This window comes from Callithrix jacchus, chromosome 22 (genome assembly GCF_049354715.1).
Source record: "Callithrix jacchus isolate 240 chromosome 22, calJac240_pri, whole genome shotgun sequence".
Lineage (NCBI taxonomy): Eukaryota > Metazoa > Chordata > Mammalia > Primates > Cebidae > Callithrix > Callithrix jacchus.
The window spans coordinates 47,516,508-47,534,392 of NC_133523.1; positions in this window are offsets into that span (position 1 = coordinate 47,516,508).

Here is a 17,885-nt window from a genome sequence, read left to right on the forward strand (position 1 = left end):
TGCCCAGAATGGTCTCAATCTCCTGAACTTGTGGTCCGAAGAAAGAGGAGAAACAGAAAATATTTGTGCACTTGCAAAATGTACTTAGACATATCATTTCCGTCCAGATCTTCGGCTAAAAATAGTCATTATCATTACAATCAGCCACACATGGATGCAAAGGAGACTAGAAAAAATGTCCCTTGGTGTGGGGTAGCCACCTCCCAGAGATTCGAGTGCAGTGTAAGGGGAAATACAGAATGCTTTTTTTTCTGGTGAGCAGCCACACATCTGCCTTGTGTGAAAAATAATCCCAAGAAGAAATGTACCTGAGAACGTCTAGCCAAGGAGCACGATGTTGTAACACCCTGACTGATGAACCATCTGGTGCGACTGACAGACCATCTGGAGTGATTGACAGAACATCTGGGGTGGTTGACAGAACATCTGGGGTGGTTGACAGAACATCTAGGGTGATTGATTCCTCTGTACTTAGAGGGACACCAAAACCAACATTTCAAGTATTATTAACAGAAAAATTGTCGTCTTCCCTCTGGAGCTCATGCAAGTCTTAGTTAACCTGAAGCGAGCTGTAGAAGCCACTAGAACCGACGGAGGCCGCTGTGTGCACACTGGTGGCCTTCTCCCCTCCCAGCTCTACTTCTAGAGTTCAGTGAAGGAAGGGGTCTACATGGCCCACTAAGTTTCCTCTTTCTCTAAACTGGGGGTGCAGGATCTGAACCTGGGCAACTCACCAAGTCCCCTTTCCCCACGAGGTCATAGGATATTGGTTCTTTTCCTTTTTTTTTTTTTTTTTTTGAGACAGAGTTTCGCTCTTGTTACCCAGACTGGATTGCAATGGCGCGATCTCGGCTCACCACAACCTCCACCTCCTGGGTTCAAGCAATTCTCTTGCCTCAGCCTCCCGAGTAGCTGGGACTACAGGCACGCACCACCATGCCCAGCTAATTTTTGTATTTTTTAGTAGAGACGGGGTTTCACCATGTTGACCAGGATTGTCTCGATGTCTTGACCTCGTGATCCACCTGCCTCGGCCTCCCAAAGTGCTGGGATTACAGGCTTGAGCCACCGCGCCTGGCCAGAATATTGTTTCTTTAGTGCACTTACCACATGAGCAGATATGGCTCTCAGTGCAACAAAACTCACGGCTCCCTTATGGGGTGTTGAGTTGTCCCTGGCTGCCGCTGTCCCCTGAGGGACTCTATCCCCGTCCTTCTTGCCCCCAGCTGTGGACTCGTGACTCTTTCCCACACTTGGAATGTGAGCAGCAGTGATGAGTGACATTCAGATTTTTTTTTTAAAAGGCACGGTCCAGACTGGGCTACAGAGTGAGACCCCATCTCTAAATAAATAAATAAATAGATAGATAAATAAATGGGCATTGACCCTGAGAGCCGGCCCAGGAAGCCACTGAGCACTGCCAGGTGTAGTCAGGGGCTGGGGGCTGAGGGCTGAGGAGCCGGCGACAGGAAATGCAGCATGGGGGGCTGCGGGAGACGTGGACGGAAGAGAAAGTCTCTGTGAAACCCCAGTCAGGAGGTAATTTGCCTGTTGTAAGTTGAGTGGACTCCAGTGGGAAAATAATGTGGAACAGTATGTGCATTGATTGAGTAGGAGTGTCCAAAAGGCCAAATAAAGTTTTGGTGTTTTACCCTCGTGGGACGGGTTCTGAACGCAAGTGTGGCGTCATCATATTTTTGTCTAAAATGTATTTCTAAGACCGCTTCCTGAAGTCAGACTTGCACGAAGCTGTAAATGTCTTCTGAGCCCTCGCTCTATGCCAGACCCTGCTCTGAATCCCCTGTATGGATAGTTTAATTTTCACAGCTTTGGAAAGGAGTTTTCATCACTAGACCCATTTTACAGATGAGAACACTGAACTCAGAGGTCGGTTCATTTGATTGGTGTCACGCATCAACATGCATGGATTTCATGGATGGAACTGGGTTTCCACCCAGGAAGGAAGGATGTCCTTACCTTCCTTCCTTAATAATAAAATTATTATTATTATAATTATTGAGACGGAGTCTCACTCTGTCACTCAGGCTGGAGTACAGTGGTGCGATCTCAGCTTGCTGCAACCTCCGCCTCCCGGATTCAAGAAATTCTCCTTGTTTCAGCCTCCCAAGTAGCTGGGATTACAGGTGCGTACCACGATGCCTGGCTAATTTTTGTATTTTTAGTGGAGATGGGGTTTCACTATGTTGGCCAGGCTGGTCTTGAACTCCTGACCTCAGGTGATCCATCTGCCTCGACCTCCCACAGTGTTGGGATTACAGGTGTGAACCACCGTGCCTGGACGTCCTTACCTATTATTGATATGTCATTATATTTCTTTCTTTTTTTTTTTTTTTTGAGACAGAGTTTCACTCTTGTTACCCAGGCTGGAGTGCAATGGCGCGATCTCAGCTCACTGCAACCTCCGCCTCCTGGGTTCAGGCAATTCTCCTGCCTCAGCCTCCTGAGTAGCTGGGATTACAGGCACGCGCCACCATGCCCAGCTAATTTTTTTGTATTTTTAGTAGAGACGGGTTTTCACCATGTTGACTAGGATGGTCTCGATCTCTTGACCTCATGATTCACCTGCCTCGGCCTCCCAAAGTGCTGGGATTACAGGCGTGAGCCACCATGCCCTGCCGATATGTCGTTATATTTCTTAAAGAAAACAAGGAAAATCCAGTGTGGATAGACCAGTTATAAAGTCCTTGCCTTCCGGGACAGTGAGGAGTTGTTTGGATGGGAAGGATCACAGCAGGAATTTCAGTGAGTATGTGGATTTATGACTGGGAGGTAGGCTCAAAAGAAAGGCTGATGGAAGTTTGCCTTCCAGAAGTATCTGACTAGGTTGTGTTAGACTAAACTTGTCACTATTAAAAAAAAAAAAATTTTTTTTTAAGATGAACAAAAACCAGGGAATATCTGTCTGTAGAAAGTGGCACGATTCCAAGCCAGAGAGAAGTTTGGATTCCAAGACATGAAGGAGGAAGGAAGGCAAGTAAGGAGATGGTATCATTTAGGGTTAGTTTTATATTAACGGTTTGCTGATTCTGAAACTAAAAGATGAGAGTCCAAAAAGCTCAGTGGGAGCAGGATGAAGGATTTCAACAGAAAACTGGTAAATACAGGCTGGGCACAGTGGCTCATGCCTGTAATTCCAGCGCTTTGGGAGTCCAAGGTGGGCGGATTGCCTGAGGTCAGGAGTTCAAGACCAGCCGGGCCAACCTGGCAAAACCCCATCTCTACTAAAAATACAAAAATTTGCCAGGTGTGGTGGTGCGCACCTATAATCCAAGCTACTTGGGAGGCTGAGACAGGAGAATCGCTTGAACCCAGAATGGGGAAGTGGCAGTGAGCCGGGATTGCACCATTGCATTCCAGCCTGGGCGACAAGAGCAAAAACTCAGAGAGGGGAGGGGAGGGGAGGGGAGGGGGAAGAGAAGAACAATTGTCCCCAGGGTCAGAGCCAATCAAACACAGCAGTGGCTGATCCAAGCCACAGGGATGCCTGCCCACGCATGGTGCCAGCCAAGTGCTTCTCTGGAGTTCTGGGTGGGTCCAGATGAGAGAAAACCATAGCTGAGTTTATGACTGTCATTCCAGGAAATCGTTCCCTTGAGAACAGAACTTTGTCAAAAGAAGGTGGATTCTACAAAAGATTGAGAGGTAAATGACTCAAAAGATGACCAGGCAGTGGGGGAAATTAGCCAATAGTTGATTCCTATGAAATGTTTTACTATTCCTGTGGAATTTTTGCATGAAACAAGACTGTGGCTTTGGAAAGAGCCCTCCTTGGATGAGAGCTCTTCAGTGGAAGCAGTGGTCCCTGTGGAGGTGGCTGAGAAGGGCACAACCAATGTCCAGGCCGAGCAGGAAGGAAACCCCTCAGGAGCAAGGAGGGTCATCAGGTGAGACCCTAGGGTTTCTCCTTAGAGAAGGAAGGTCTGGGGTACCTGCCACCAGGTGCTAGCGACCAGTCCCCAGAATGGAAATACAAGGGTCATGCCCAGCTGCTCACACGGGTGATGTCCTGGAGCTAGAGCTGCTGGCAACATTGTCACATGCATGCCACATTCCTTCATGAAAATCAGTCTCGGCCGGGCGTGGTGGCTCACGCCTGTAATCCCGGCACTTTGGGAGGCTGAGGCGGGCGGATCACGAGGTCAGGAGTTGGAGACCATCCTGGTCAACATAGTGAAACCCCGTCTCTACTAAAAATACAAAAAATAACCAGGTGTGGTGGTGGGCACCTGTAGTCCCAACTATTTGAGAGGCTGAGGCAGGAGGATTGCTTGAACCCGGGAGGGGGAGGTTGCAGTGAGCTGAGATTCAGTGCAAGACTTCATCTAAAAAAATATATATATGTATATACATATATATATTCTAGGTGAGAGGAAAAAAGACAAATGTGCGCTTAGTTTCTGTGATAATAATATAATAATCATATCAGACTTCTCATCAATCACTCTGGAGGCAGACAAGAGAGAAATCTGTTTGAACACAGCCTATGTACTCCTATGGAGAGATCCCAGAATGCATTCTTAGGGATTAAATGACATCAGGATGGCGTCGGCACTGTGCCAAGAATTGGAGGAATCAGAATGTACATTCATATTGACTTATATTCACCCAGAAACAAACACCGTAAGGATTCACATGAGAAAATTAAAATTGTGGCTCTCCCACGTTTTCTTCCCCTCGACCCGCCTGGACAAGCTGCAGAGCCAGAGATCACCTCTCCGGCTCCTCTTTCTCACCCTCTCCCCTTGTCCTAGCTTCAGAGTCTGCCCTTACGCAGACACGGCGTGCCAGCACCGCGGAGCCAGGTCCTCGTCCAGGGAACACCCCTAACTGGTGTCTCTGTGTTCATTTGTTCCTTCTTGGCCGTCTTCTCCACGTTGTAGCCAGGGCGATCTTTTAAGAGGGACTATCGGCCGGGAGCCTTGGCTCACGCCTGTAATCCCAGCACTTTGAGAGGCCGAGGCGGGCAGATCATGAGGTCAGGAGTTTAAGATCAGCCTGGACAACACCGTGAAACCCCGTCTCTACTAAAAATACAAAACTTAGCTGGGCAAGGTGGTGCGCGCCTGCAGTCCCAGCGATTCTGGAGGCTGAGGCAGGAGAATTGCTCGAACCTGGGAGGCAGAGGTTGCAGTGAGGTGAGATTGAACCACTATGCTCCAGCCTGGGTGACAGAACGAGGCTCCATCTCAAAAACAAAACAAAACAAAATTAAAAAATGAATAACAGGGTCAATCAATTCATGTCTCCTTCCCATTGAAACCTCCAGTAACTTCACGGTGCACTTCGCACGAAACCCGAACTCTGTGACCTGCGGACACTTCCTCACCTCTCCAGTTTCACGTCCGTCCACGCGCCCCTCCCTCCCTGTTCTCAGGCCACGTGGCATTCCCGCTCTTGACAGTGCAAGACTTCATCTAAAAACAATATTCTAGGTGAGAGGAAAAAGGACAAATGCGCACTGAGTTTCTATGATCATAATCACACAGACTTCTCTTCAGTCACTCTGGACCAGGTCCCTCCCTGCCTCGGGTGCTGAGTCTCTGCCCGGATGCGCCGACCTCCTGCTTTGCACCACAGCCTCCAGGTCTCTGCTCAGCATCATCTCAGCAAGAAGGGCCTTCCCTGACCACTCCGTTGAAAGAAGCGCACTCCCCTGACACCCCTCCCTTCGCTAGCAAGGTTTATCCTCATTCCCTCTTGACGTTTATCCTCCTTTCCAATTATCCACCCATTGACTTGTACGCTGTCCCTCTCCCCACATTAGAATGGAGACTTCACTGGCCAGAGACCTCACCTGTCTTCATCTTCACCCTATCACTGGCACTTAGGTCCTGGCGCATAATAGATGCTCAGCAAACACTTGTAGAACGAAGAATAGTGAATCAGAAACAACATTGGCCATTGTTTCCTGGACATTCGAAGGTTGGATCATGGCACCCCTATGCAGTGAAATACTGGATGATCATTCAAGATGATGGTGTTGTTTTCTTTCATTGACATGGAAGATGTCAAGGGTAGTGTCGAGTGAACAAAACAGGAGAAAACCATGTGTGTAGAGGCTGCATACATTAAATGATATGTGCACATTTACATACCTGTTTATGGAAAGAGAGATTTCTGGGAAAATGCTAACAGAAATGCTTGCAGTGATTAACATGAGGTAATGAAGGTTCGAATTCTCTTATTTCATTTGTTTTTGAAACGGAGTCTCGCTCTGTCACCAGACAGGAGTGCAGTGGCACGATCTCGGCTCACTGCAAAGTCCACCTCCCAGGTTCAAGCAATTCTTCTGCCTCAGCCTCCTGAATAGCTGGGGTGACAGGTGCCCACCACCACACCTGGCTAATTTTGTATTTTTAGTAGAGATGGGGTTTCACCATGTTGGCCAGGATGGTCTCAATCTCCTGACCTCGTGATCCACCCGCCTCAGCTTCCCAAAGTGTTGGGATTACAGGCGTGAGCCACTGCCCCCAGCCTCTTATTTCATTTTTTATGTTTTTTTTTTTTTTTTTTGAAGAGTGTTGCTCTGTTGCCCAGGCTGGAGTGCAGTGGCGCCATCTTCACTCACTACAACCTCCACCTCCCAGGTCCAAGAGACTCTCCTGCCTCTGCCTCCCGAGTAGCTGGGATTACAGATGCCCACCACCACACCCAGCTAATTTTTGAATTTTTTTATGTAGAGATGGTGTTCTGCCATGTTGGGCAGGCTGGTGTCAAACTCCTGACCTCAGTTGATTAGCCTGCCTTGGCCTCCCAAAGTGCTGGGATTACAGGCATGAGCCACCACACCCAGCCTTTGAATTTTTTATTTTGGAATTTTTTTTTTTTTTTGTAAGGAAAGAGTCTCACTCTGACACCCAGTCTGCAGTGCAGGGTGCAATCACAGCTCACCGTACTCGGCCTCGCAGGGCTCTGGGGAACCTCCCAACTCAGCATCCTGAGCAGCTGGGACTTCAGACGTGTGCCACCCACACCCAACTCATTTTTAATTTTTTAATTTTTAATTACAAAACTTAGCTGGGCGTGGTGGCATGTGCCTGTAGTCTCAGCTACTCAGGAGGCTGAGGCAGGAGGATTGCTTGAACCTGGGAGGCAGAGATTGCAGTGAGCCGAGATTGTGCCACTGCACTCCAGCCTGGTACCTGGCGACAGAGTGAGACTCTGTCTTAAAAACAAACAAACAAAAAAACCTGTCAAATATTAATAATATAGGAACAGATGGGAGGAGCCTGTGGGAGGAGGTGGTGGATTTATATAATAAACAGTGGTGTTGACGAACAGGTGCCTACTTATCACCAAAATCATCAAGTCCTAGACCTTAAATACAGACAGCTTTTGAGTCAATTATCCCTTGATAGAGTAGGTTTTTGTTTTTGTTTTGAGAGTCTCACTCTGTCGCCCAGGCTGGAGTGCAGTGGCGCAATCTCTGCTCACTGCAATGTCCGCCTCCCAGGTTCAAGCAGTTCTTCTGCCTCCTGAATAGCTGGGATTACAGGCACCCACCATCACGCCCAGCTAAGTTTTGTAATTTTAGTAGAGATGGAGTTTCACTATGTTGGCCAGTCTGGTCTCGATCTCCTGACCTCGTGATCTGCCTGCCTCGGCCTCTCAAAGTGCTAGGATGACAGGCGTGAGCCACCGCACCTGGCCAGGTGTTGTTGTTGCTTTTTTTAATTTTTATTTTTTTTAAACTGTAAGTGTCTGCAGAAAATGTCCAGGTTTGTGGAGTCGTGAGATTCCCACAGGTGTGTCCTGTGAACCTCAGCACCTGGGGTGTGTGTGGTGGCTCTTCTGCCTTTATCTGTATTAAACTTTTTTTTTTTTAAAAAAAGCTCTTTTCTTAAGACTACTATCAGTTCTCATTATTTTCCCAGACATTCTGCAACTGCTCAACTTTTCACTCAAGTTCAAGTTCCTCTTTTTTTCTTCCGGGAGCTCGATTGTGGGCGCCAGTTCGCACATTGCCCTCACCCTAAGTAGCAGCAACTTGCCAGCTGATGCATGAGCCCGGCCTCTGTACCAGAAGGGAGCCTGCCCTCCTAGGAGTCGGGGCACAGGGCCGGGCTCCATCCTCGCAGGGAGGGGCGGGTGCACCTGCGCCCCGGTCTGCGCCATCCACACCGCACGTGCGTCTGCAGGAGCAGGCTCGGCAGCAGGCAACGTGCTTCCACCTGCGAGCTCATGAATCCCCACGAAGATCCCGTAAAGGGTGACTGTGTTCGCCTCTGTTTTATAGAGGAGGACGCTGGCCCTTGGAGGGGTAAAGCCACGCGGAGTCCCCTGGGAAACTCCTGGCACCGAACCAGGCAGTTCAGTGACAAAAGTGAGCTCCCCGCTCCCGCTTGCGGGTGAAACCCCCACTGCCCGTCCAGCATCTCCCCCTGGAGACTCCCGGTCCCCCTCCCCCCAACACCTTCCTCTCTCCACGTGTCCTCAGTTTCTCTGCAGCAAGTTTCTTCCTTCCACGTTCCTCCCTCTTCTGCAGCCTTCACGTTCAGTCCTGTGTCTCTGCGCTGTGCAGGACCCAGCTGCCATAACACCAGCTCACGTCTCAGCGCCCCGAAAGCTGAGACCATCCAGGACATGCCCAGCTTTGGAGTCCTCTCAGGCCCCAGCACCGCCTGCTACACCGCGCACTTCTAGAAAGAACCTTTCGAGACTGGAGAGACACGGCCGGGCGCGGTGGCTCAAGCCTGTAATCCCAGCACTTTGGGAGGCCGAGGCGGGTGGATCACGAGGTCAAGAGATCGAGACCATCCTGGTCAACATGGTGAAACCCCATCTCTACTGAAAATACAAAAAATTAGCTGGGCATGGTGGCGCGTGCCTGTAATCCCAGCTATTCAGGAGGCTGAGGCAGGAGAATTGCCTGAACCCAGGAGGCGGAGGTTGCCGTGAGCCGAGATCGCGCCATTGCACTCCAGCCTGGGTAACAACAGCAAAACTCCGTCCCCCCCAAAAAAAGAAAGAAAGAAAGAAAGAAAAAAAAGACTGTAGAGACGGAGGGCCCCAAGTCCGTTTTCCAGATGCAAAGGGCAGCAGGTGGAAGAGGAGAGACCGTCAACATACACCGTGAAGCTCACTTTGTCAAGATACTGGGCAAAGCACTTGGCATGCACTGACTCATCTTACTGCCCCTAAAACACTCATGTTAGACACTTGCTACTCCTCTTACAAATGGGGAAACTGAGTCACAGCAAAATTAAGCCACTTGCCCAAAGATCTTCAGCCAGGAAGGGATGAAGGTGGTGGCGTTTAAACTTGGGCCCCCCCATCCACAGTCTGCAGACACTCAGACTGCAGCACATTGTAGAAATTCACAGTGCCTGCCGGGCGCCTTGACTCAAGCCTGTAATCCCAGCCCTTTGGGAGGCCGAGGCGGGTGGATCACGAGGTCAAGAGATCGAGACCATCCTGGTCTACAAGGTGAAACCCCGTCTCTACTAAAAATACAAAAAGTTAGCTGGGCATGGTGGCGCGTGCCTGTAATCCCAGCTACTCAGGAGGCTGAGGCAGGAGAATTGCCTGAACCCAGGAGGCGGAGGTTGCGGTGAGCCGAGATCGCGCCATTGCACTCCAGCCTGGGTAACAAGAGCGAAACTCCGTCTCAAAAAAAAAAAAAAAAAAAAAAAAAAACAAGAAATTCACAGTGCCATCCCAATAAGCCTTAAAAGCACTTCTGAGTCCTGACTCTATTTCTTGCTCTTTTCTTATTTTTCACGGGACTCATCTTAATAATTTCACCTTTACCATTCAGGTATATTTGGACACTGTTACATGGCCACAGGGCAACCTCTAGAAGCATGATTTCTTTTTTTTTTTTTTTTTTTAGGGAAGAAGAGAAAAAGAAGGGGAAAAAAAGAAAAAGAGGGAAAAAGGAATATTACTTCATTCCTAAAATGGGTTTCAATAATGGCCGATCAATATTTTGAGTGTTTAAAGTGGTTAATGCATATTTTATGTGTTTAAAATGGAGACCTCTATTGTGTTTGTTTGTTCTGGCTCTGAGTTCAAGTCCTGGATATCGTTATCAATTTGTTGTCTCGTTGAATCTAAATCTCATTATGTGTCTTATGTATCTGGGTGTTAAGATCTCTTATTGTTACATTAATCCTTTTACCCTTGCATCCTTGTAGCTTTGAAATCTATTTTATTAAGTGTGAGAATTGCAACTGCTGCTTTTTATTTATTTATTTTTGCTCTCCATTTGGTTGGTGAGTTTTTTTCCATCCCCTTGTTTTGAGTCTTTGTATATCTTCAGATATATCGTTAGATTTTGTGGATAATATATATTTTGTGTGTTTAACATGGAGAGCTCTATTGAGTTTATTTGTTCTGGATCTTAGTTCCAGTCCCGGGTATCGTTATCAATTTTTTGTCTCGTTGAATCTAAATCTCATTATGGGTCTTATGTATCTGGGTGTTAAGATCTCTTATTATTACATTAATCCTTTTACCCTTGTATCCTTGTAGCTTTGAAATCTATTTTGTCAAATGTGAAAATTGCAACTCCTGCTTCTTATTTATTTATTTTTGCTCTCCATTTGGTTGGTACGTTTTTTTTTTTTTTTTCCAACCCTTTATTTTGAGTCTATGTATATCTTTGGATATACCGTTAGATTTTGTCTGTATCTTTTGATTGGGAGATTTGGTCGATTTAAATTTAGGGTTGCTGCCATTTGTTGTTAACTGGCTATTTTGTCCTTTCGTTGATAAAAATTCTTCTTTATGTTAATGCTCTTTACTTTTTGATGTATTTTTAGAAAGGGTCATACTGGTTGTTCCTTTCTGTGTATAATGCTTCTTTTAGAAGTTCTTGTAAAGCAGGCCTGGTGGTAATAAAATCTCTGAGTACTTGCTTGTTCCTAAAAGATTTTATTTTTCCTTCAAATGTAAAGCTTAAATTGGCAGGATATGAAATTCTGGGCTGAAAGTTCTGTTGATTAAGTATGTTGAATATTGGCCCCCACTCTCTTCTAGCTTGTAGGGTTTCCGTTGAGAGATCTGCTGTAAGCCTAATAGGCTTACCTTTATGGGTGACTTGATCTTTCTCTCTGGCTGCCCTTAATATTTTCTCCTTCGTTTCGATCTTGGTGAATCTAATGATTATGTGCCTTGGGGTTGGTCTTCTTGAGGAATATCTTTGTGGTGTTCTCTGTATTGCCTGGGGTCGAATAGTGTCCTGCTTTGCTAAATTAGGAAAATTTTCCTGGATAATGTCCTGGAGAGTATTTTCCAGCTTGACTTCATTCTCTCCATCACATTCAGGTACACCAATCAAGCGTATATTAGGTCTTTTCACATAGTCCCATATTGCTTGGAGACTTTGCTCATTCCTTTTTATCCTTTTTTCTCTATTCTTGTCTTGTCGTTTGGTTTCATTAAGTTGGTCTTCTACCTCTGATACCCTTTCTTCTGCTTGATCCATTCGGCTGTTTAAGCTTGTACATATTTCACTGAGTTCTCGTGTTGTATTTTTCAACTCCATAAGTTCATTTGTATTCCTCTCTATACTGTCTATTCTTTTCAACATTTCATCGAACCTTTTTTCCAAGTTCTTAGTTTCTTTACATTGGGTTAGAACAAGTTCCTTTAACTCCCAGAAGTTTCTTATCATCCACCTTTTAAAGCCTACTTCAGATAATGGAACACAGTCCTTTTCCATCAGGGCTTGTTCCGTTACTGATGAGTCCTCTTCCATCAGGGCTTGTTCGGTTGCTGATGAGTCCTTTTCCATCAGGGCTTGTTCTGGGGCTGATGAGTCCTTTTCCATCAGGGCTTGTTCCGTTGCTGATGGGTTCTGATTTTGAGTATACTTGGCCTTCTTAGGCTGTTTTTTTCCCTTCATTGTAAATGAACCGCCTTTCTAATTAGTTTTCTGAGTCGACGTCCGACTTATTGATTCCCAGTGCTGGGATCTGAGCCACCCACTGTGGCAGCCTAAATAGCAGCGGTAAGACTGATGGTGCTCTTCTGCCCGGGAATCTCTGGTCTGGCTTCCCTCTTGAGTCCGCAACAAGAGGCTCTGACTTCCCGGAGCTCCAAACTCCGGTCAGTAGGGGAAGCAGTCCCGTTGGCTCTGCATGAAGAGCTGCTGCGCCGAGATGCCGGCAAAACCGCTGCGGCGGCCACAAGAGTCGCGCTGGCGACCCGTGGGGCTCCTCCACTGGGAATCGGCTAATCGGTGAGTGACGAAAATTCGTCTAATGATGTGGCGTCGTCTCGTTCTCTGAGCTTTCACTGGGAGCTACAATCCTGAGCTGTTAGTGGTCGGCCATCTTGGATCTGACCTGCATGATTTCTAAGAATGAAGAAGGATGTGGTCAGTGTGTTCCTAAAATTATGATACTGCTTTGTCAGATAACATTTCTTTTTCCTTTTTGAGTTAGGGTCTCACTCTGGCACCCAGGCTGGAGTGCAGTGGAGCAATCTCGGTTCACTGCAGTCTCTCTCTGCCTCTTGGGCTCAAGCCATCCTCCCACCTCAGCCCCCCAAGTAGCTGGGACTATAAGCACTCACCACCACGCCTGGATAATTTTTGTTTGTTTGTTTGTTTGTTTTTGAAGAGCTGGGGTTTCACCATGTTGTCCAGGCTGGTCTCAAACTCCTGAACTCAAGCAATCTGCCCACCTTGGCTTCCCAAAGTGCAGGGATTACAGGCATGAGCCACCACGCCTGGCGCTTGCTAGAAATTGATTGTACTTTTCGGCTTCATAATTTCCATTTGGTTTTATGCTTTAATAATTTCCTAAGGTAGCTTTAAGGTCACTTCCTGTAACTAAGATTTCTGCCTCTGCTGATTAGTCGGGATTGCTCTCCTTCAAGTTTTGCGTGCTAGCCTAATGGCTTGGATGTTGTTGCTCAGCGCCATTTTATTTTATTTTACTGCATTTATTTTTAGCAGCTTTATTTAGGTATAATTGCTGTACTAAAACACCGCCTCCCTCAATGGACACAGCTAGATGAATTTGGACATATGCAATCACCCCGTAGAGGACATTCTCGTGCATGCGTTGTTAGTTTTTTTCACTTCTCACAGGAACGTATTTCAGGCTTTTCCATCTCCGTGCTACATATGGGGAAATAGAGGCTCGCAGAGAAGGAAGGTTGGGGTCCAGGTCACCTGTTCCTTGTCCCCCAGGCTGAGGAGCAGAGACCACCCACCTTGGGGCTGCAAGAGTTTAACGCATATCTTGGGCGCCGTCTTGTGGCCACAGTGGAGAAACTCCCTGCTTAGTTCATGTTTATTTTTTTCCATCTGGCATTCATTTTTCTTATTCAGTAAGTATTTGTCGGTCCTCTCCTGTGATGCCAGACACTGTTTGAGGCTCCAGAGGTCCATCAATATACAAAACAAACGCCCTTTCCATCGAATAGCTTATATTCTTACAGAAGCAGACAGGCAGTAACCAGTGAGCATCATACATTCACAGTGAGAGCTATTTGGATAAATGAGAAGGTTCCGCGGTGGTCTGGGGGTCTGGAGGGTACAAAGGTCAGCAGGGGGAGCAGCGTGGTGGTTGCAAACAGAGGAGCGGGGAGAGGGAAGTGTCCAGAAAGAGAATGCAGAGGGGTGAGGGTTGGTGCTACAGATCCCATTTAGAGCTCCGTTGGTCACCATGATTACCCTGAGTGGGCTTGGAAGTAACACAAATGACCCTAAATAGAATGTGTCTTCATGAGCATTCTTCTTCCCAAACTTCCACTAGAAAGCTGAGCTACCTCTCACAACAGGGGACGTGTCATCCCACTAGACTTCAAACATCCTCAGCAATTCCCCGTCTCCTTTTTTCCAAGAGTCAGGGTTCCTCAGCCCTGCTCTAGACCTGCGTCTGCTGACCCCTAGAAACCTGTCCTGGAAGTCTCACAAGGCTCTTCACACTCATGGTTGGTGGAATGGTGACCTCAGAGCTGTGCAGTGCACAACCTACCCAGCTGGACATGATGGCCCTGATGCTCTTCCTCTGTGCTCCCACTGCGCTCTTTGCTGACCATGTCATTTCTACTGGGTGGTGCAATGCCAGCTTCTCTCCTCAGTCATATCCTGTAAGCTGTTTAGGGATAAGATAGAATCAAAGTTCTACCCAGGTCCCTGGTACTCAGAAGAGGGGCTGAAACATTGTCGACCACTCAGTAGCACTCTACTTAACAAATTGCCCAGGTAGTTATGGTTAGATTTCTATAAAAGGCTGAATAATTACAGAAAGCCTCTAGAAACTGGTGTATAATTATGTAGGGGCGCTGGCAGTGTGTAGAGTCACCGAAATCAGCTAAGGAATCATGGTGCAGTCTCAGGAACCAGCTGGATAATTGCACCAGGAGCTCCCGGAACCAGCTGGATAATTATAGTGGAGTCCCTGGAACTCAATGGGTAATTACCGTGTAGTCATGGAATCAGCAGTCATAATAGAAACGTCCCAAATGCAGACACAAGGGAAAGTCTGGAGACACTTTCGATTGTCACAACTCAGAGGAGAGGGGGATGCTACTGCCACTGAGGTGGGGGGAGGCCGGGGATGCAGAGGATAGCTCCTCCCCCGAGGAATAACCTAGCCCAGAATGTCAACAGTGTTAGCCAGAAAAAACAGGTGTCCTTCACCTGGTGAGTAACACAAGACTCTCCTGAGAATGCAGGTGATATGATTTTGCTCTGGGTCCCCACCCAAATCTCACCTGCTATTTTAATAATCCCCACATGTCATGGGAGGGACCCAGTGGGAGGCGACTGAATCATGGAAGCAGGTTTTTCCCATTCTGTTCTTGTGATAGTGAGTAAGTCTCAGGAGATCTGATGGTTTTATAAAGGTGAGTTCCTCTGCACGCGCTCTCTCCTGCCTGCCGCCATGTAAGACATGCCTTTGCTCCTCCTTCACCTTCTGCCATGATTGTGAAGCCTCCCCAGCCGTGTGGAACTGTGAGCCTATTAGATCTCTTTGCATTGTAAACTACCCAGTCTCCGGTGTGCCTTCATTAGCAGCATGAGAACAGACTAATACACAGGGTTCGATCAATAGGAGATTTATTACTTGACACAAGTCAGGAGGGCACTGGTGTATTCTTCAAAGCGGTGTCTCCCTAAGGGAAAGTGACAGGAGGGCTCTACGGGTGAGGAAGAGAGGAGAGGGTGCGTCATTGCATGTGTGGGGGGGTCCCAGTTACACAGAGGCACTGAGTCATCACCAGCACATGAGCCGCCTCCTCCAGGATGGAGACTAGAGCACAGCAGTGAGGTAAGCTCACTCGGTTCGTCTCTAAGTTGCCAGGGCCTGTCAGAAGCTGGTTCCAACCAACCAGTGGCCACATTCTACACAGGGTTTGGGGACAGGCTGCAGGGCAGGAGGCTGTAAAACAGGCTGATTGCTCAAGTTGATTAAATTCCTATAATCCCGGGAGACCCTCCCTGCCTCCGTATAGTAGTGCTCGGGTTGAGAAATTTTCTTTAAAAGATTTTATTTTTAGGCGGGGTGCGGTGGCTCATGCCTATAATCCCAGCACTTTGGGAGGCCGAGACAGGTGGATCACAAGGTCAAGAGATCGAGACCATCCTGGTCAACATGGTGAAACCCCGTCTCTACTAAAAATACAAAAATTAGCCGAGGTGGGTGGATCAAGAGGTCCAGAGATCGAGACCATCCTGGTCAACATGGTGAAACCCCGTCTCTACTAAAAATACAAAAAATTAGCTGGGCATGGTGGTGCGTGCCTGTAATCCCAGCTGCTCAGGAGGCTGAGGCAGGAGAATTGCCTGAACCCAGGAGGCAGAGGTTGCCGTGAGCCGAGATCGCGCCATTGCACTCCAGCCTGGGTAACAAGAGCGAAACTCCGTCTCAAAACAACAAAAAAGATTTTATTTTTTAGAGCAATTTTAGGTTCATAGCAAAATTGAGTGGAAGGTGGAGATTTTCCATGTTCTCCCTCCCCCATACCTGTGTAGCCTCTTCCATTACCAACATTCCCTACCAGAGCGGTACATGTGCTACCATTGATGAGCCTGCATTGACACATCGTGATCACCCAAAGTCACAGTAGGGCTCACTTCCTCTTCCCCTGTACATCCTATGACTTTAGGCAAACGTCTAATGACAGGCCTGCACCATCACACTGTTAGATGCAGTAAAACCATCGCCCAGAATAGAATTCTGCGCACCACCTATTCACCCTTCCTTCCCCCAGCTCCTGGCATCCCTGATCCTTTCCTGTCTCCATACTTTGCCTTTTCCAGAAGGTCATATTGTTGAAATGAGACAATATGCAGCCTTTTCAGATGTGCTTCTGCCATTTAGCGATATGCACTAAGGTTCCTCCGTGTCTTTTTATGGTGTGATTACTCGTTTCTTTTTATTTGTTTATTTATTTATTTTTGAGATGGTGTCTCGCTCTGCTGCCCAGGCTGGAGTGCAGTGACCCGATCTCAATTCACTGCAACCTCCGCCGCCTCCCATGTTCAAGTGATTCCCCTGCCTCAGCCTCCCAAGTAGCTGGGATTACAGGCGGGCATCACCACAGCCAGCTAATTTTTGTATTTTTAGTAGAGATGGAGTTTCACCATGTTAGCCAGGCTGGTCTCGAACTCCCAACCTCAGGTGATCCACCCGCCTTGGCCTCCCAAAGTGCTGGGATTACAGGTGTGAGCCACCGCGCCCGGCCTCATTTCTTTTTAGTGCTGAATAATATTCCATTGTCTGGATGGACTATAGTTTATGAATCTATTCACCTACCGAAGAACATCTTGGTGGCTTCAAGGAAATAGGAGTTAGGATGTTGCTCCCTGGAGGTGAATCCACCTGATCCAGGCTGCCCCGCAGCACGGCTTCCAGTGGGGAGAGGCAGACACAAGAGCGAAGCACTTCGGCCTGGCACCAGCCAAGCTGGCGGCTCACGCACTGCAAACACGGTGTTCCTCAGCGCCTTAACGGGCCAGGCAGGAGCTAGGGGACGGGGATTATGAGACAATGGCTTTGCCCTCACTGGGTTAGGGTGCTGGCAACTTGAACTTGGTCTCTGCCGAGTCATGACGAAGTGACACGGACGGGTGTAGTCAAGGGACCCTGAGCAGCTCCTCGTGACTGGAGGCTCTTGGTGAAAAGGAATGGGAGACATGTCACCAGGTCCTTGTCACAAAGTTGCTTTCGTTGCTACCATTCTGAGGCCTGGGATAAGTTGATAAGCTGTTTCAAATCCAGTTGTACTCCCATCATTCAGGTTAAACTAACCTGCTGGCGGGGGGCAGTGGCTCACACCTGTAATCCCACCCAGCACGTTGGGAGGCCGGGGTGGGCGGATCGCTTGAGGTCAGAAGTTCAAGACCAGCCTGGCCAACATGGGAAAATCCCGTCTCCACTAAAAATACAAAAATCAGCCAGGCGTGGTGGTGCACACCTGTAACCCCAGCTACTTGGGAGGCTGAAGCAGGAGAATGGCTTGAACCCAGGAGGGGGACGTCATGGTGAGCCGAGATTGCCACACTCCAGCCTGAGCAATAGAGCGAGACTCTTTCTCAAAACAAACCAAAAAAAGCTTACCCTCTGTGATGCAGCAATCCCACTACTGGGTATGTACCCAAAGAAACTGAAACCCATGTGTGGAAGAGATGTCTGCACCCCCATATGTATTTGCAGCATTATTCACAATAGATGAGATAGGGAATCACCCAGGGCTCCATCAGTGGGCAGTGGAGAAAGGAAATGTTTATATACACAGTGGAAACGCATATATACACTACCCAGCCTCAGAAGGGAAGGAAACCCAGTCATTCACAACATGGATGTAATCGTAAACCTGAAGGACATTGTGCCATGTGAAATAAGCAGGACACAGAAAGGCAAATACCGTGCAACCTCACTTACACATGGAATATTAAAAAG